At 34.9% G+C, this 3,241-nt stretch overlaps 1 pseudogene; it reads right to left on the reverse strand.

Moving 5' to 3' along the window:
• Positions 1 to 512: 512 nt before the first annotated feature.
• LOC141718418 (subtilisin-like protease SBT3.9) lies at positions 513 to 2,891 on the reverse strand (annotated as a pseudogene).
• Between the last annotated feature and the right edge of the window lie 350 nt (positions 2,892 to 3,241).

Raw genomic sequence — 3,241 nt, forward strand, 5'->3', positions numbered from 1 at the left:
CTTTGCCTATTACCAAAGTCTCATTTAGGGATCCTTCAAGGCAAGTTCTGTTGCAAGTCATTAAATTTGGAGAATAGAGAAAGAATCGTCACGACAAGAGAATTTCAAGTATAACAATCAAAGCTCAAAATCGATGTGTTTTACCTTGCATCATTTTCATCGGCATCTTGGATGAAATATTTTCACCATAAACAATAGGATTAAATTTATCATCAATCTCTCCAGTATATAGCTTGACCCTGAGTAAAACCAAAAGAAACTTACTAGAGAAAAAAGTGTAGTTGCCTACAAATTTGGTAAACACAACTCGACAATAACCCAAAGTTTGAAATTAGTACTGATGAACGACAACGGATGAGTGTGGATAGTACATGGCAATTTTATAAATTACTTTCAAATATCTTAAAATGCATCAGCTAAACGGAGAGTCTCACAGAGATTACACTTCTGAATTTACAAAGTTAATCCTCGTTACTGATAGGTTAGGTTTTAGCAGTTTCTTGGATGGTGGCTCACTGGTATGATCTGTAACTCCATATAATAACTACCACTTTTTTCAATGTCTGTAAATTTACTAATGAAGATGAAACATTTACCACAATTGTTTGATTGTTTCCCATGGTATAACAGTAGGAAAAGCCCTATCTATCGTGGTTGCTGCTACAGTTATCATCCAAGGAGCAGTATTTAACGGTTTGTGAATAAGGACCAGAATTCCCACTAGAGCAGATAACTGGAATTCCTCTAGCCACAGCATGAAATGACCCCACTGCCAACAAGTCATCATAAGAAGAAAGGGGAGGGGATGATCCTATAGACACTGAAAGCAAATCCACACCATCAAATATAGCATCATCAAATGCAGCAAGAAGATCAGCTGAGCTGCAGCCTCCAGTAGACCAACAGACTTTATATACAGCTAACCAAGCTGATGGAGCACCCCCTGGCAAAACCTTCAGCTAATCCCATGTAGCTTGCATTCTCCACGATAGCTCCAGCTGCAGTAGATGAGGTGTGTGTGCCATGGCCTGATGCATCCCGAGGAGATAAGAATTCAACACCATCACTAGTGTTCAGCTTCCCGAATTCAGCTTCATATCCCTTTATGTACCAACGTGCACCGATAATCTTCCTGCAGAATGTTAGCTTGATAAGTATTTGAGACAAATACCTTCAGATTCATACATTCTTAACCTTTGCATATCCAGCACTGTCTAATAGAGACTCATAAACTTTAGTCTGAGACATTTGAATTTCAAAAATTAATGATAGGTCAATGTAGTTGACCAGGCCTCAGTCGACAATTTTCTCTTAAAGGGTTACTAATTACAATTTCTTGACAGTAACAATATTCATTGCAAAATACAGTGCTTGTAGTAGAAAAAATTATAAAATGTGCATATACTATACTAAATGATCAAAACAAGTAATATGAAGAACACCATAATCTAGTAAAACTCAACCTGTTGCAATTTAAATGACTAAATTTCTCTCCTTCTTGGCATATTCCCCTCCACCTAGATGGAACCTCAGCCATTCCATCATCTACAAAGCTTTTGGATTCCGGCCATATTCCTCCATAAACAAAAAAAAAAATGTTAACTAACCTAGATACTTAAAAGGTTTTATAAAATCTCTACACCAAACCAGTATCCAGGACACCAATGATAGATCCCCTGCCGGATTGACCTTCTGAAAGAATTCCATTTGCAATTTGAGGCTTTATGTGCAGAAAGTCCCAACTTCTAGTAGTTTGCAGATGTAAAATCTTATTAGGAATCACACGTATAACTCCAGGGAAACCTGCTTCCAAATATCAATCAGATGTATCACAACCAAGATAATATTTGTTAATTAAGCAAATTATACATTACCTGTTAAGCAACAACTCGGTACCTGAAATTTGTTTAGCTTGAGATGGTGTCAGTACCACAGCAAAACCCGAAAATCCATGTCTGTAGCTGTACAAGATTGATTCTTGAGCCGCTTCTTTGCTAGTTGAAGCAAAAAAATTTGAAATTATTGTTCAGTGGAACAAGAAAATTCCAAACTTATAATTTTCTTCCATAATGGAAAACCTAAAAGTAGCCAATGTGCTAGTATTTCACTTAAAGAATTTCTCATCATTTTTCTTTAAAAAAACATATATATGTAAGAGGACATCAAGTTTAAACAATAATTGGAATGTGATATTTAAAAAATCACAGGCACACACACAGAGTAAGCAATAATGAGTATTTAAATGAACCTTCCAAGAATGGTTGAAACAATGTCATGGTGTGTATCCCTAACAAGCTCTGGTTCATCATACCTTTTGTCACCCATGTAAACAATATAAACCTACATACAATAGCAAAATTAAAAAATACAGAATCAGAATAAGACATATTTAAAAAATCATTCTGATTACAGTAATTAGATAAATAGATTCATTATTGAACAATTGAAAAAACTAACATTGCTGGATGCATTAACAAGTACAAAGCTATGTTCTTGGAGCATAAAATGAGCAATCACAAAAGAAATAAAACCAAGGCTCCAAAGAGAAGCCATAGGAAGCTACTTCAAAATACTAAACCAATATTTAAATTAGTCTATATGACATTGGTTAAATATGAAATACTGCAAGTGTGCCTTTACTCTTAGAGTGACATTTTTGATATTTATAATGTAATGAAAGCCTTACCAGCCCCAATATGGTGCCTAATAACTTTGAGACAAAGTGGGGTGTGATGCCATTACTCAAATCAACAAAAAGAAGGAAAAAGTCCAAGCAATAGTAAGTAAATGGTAAAAGGTTGCCACTATTTAAAAGTGGAACAATATGTATAATTGACCTTTTAATGGTAGTGATACTGATAATGAAAAAACAGAAAACCATGACAGTAAAGATGGTGGGGCATTATAAATATATATATTGATCAACCACTATGATGGAAGGTAGTGTAGGTTCTTCTTTATCACATAGGAGGTGATCTTTAGAGTTTATTGTTAATGATCATCCTAGGTTATGTGTAAGGTTTTAAATCTCTATAAACTTGAATTGTTTAATAGATTGTGGCTAATAACAATACTAGGATTGTTACATTATTGGGAAACTTTTGGTTCCATATTTGATTTATTGCCATTGTTTTTGCTAAAGACAATGTTAATAGTGGGAACCCATACCCTTTCGGAATCTGGCGCCTTAAACGCTCGGCCATATCAACAATCATCAATGAACTTAGGTATGAACAGATGA

This window comes from Apium graveolens, chromosome 4 (assembly GCF_009905375.1).
Source record: "Apium graveolens cultivar Ventura chromosome 4, ASM990537v1, whole genome shotgun sequence".
Classification (NCBI taxonomy): Eukaryota; Viridiplantae; Streptophyta; class Magnoliopsida; order Apiales; family Apiaceae; genus Apium; species Apium graveolens.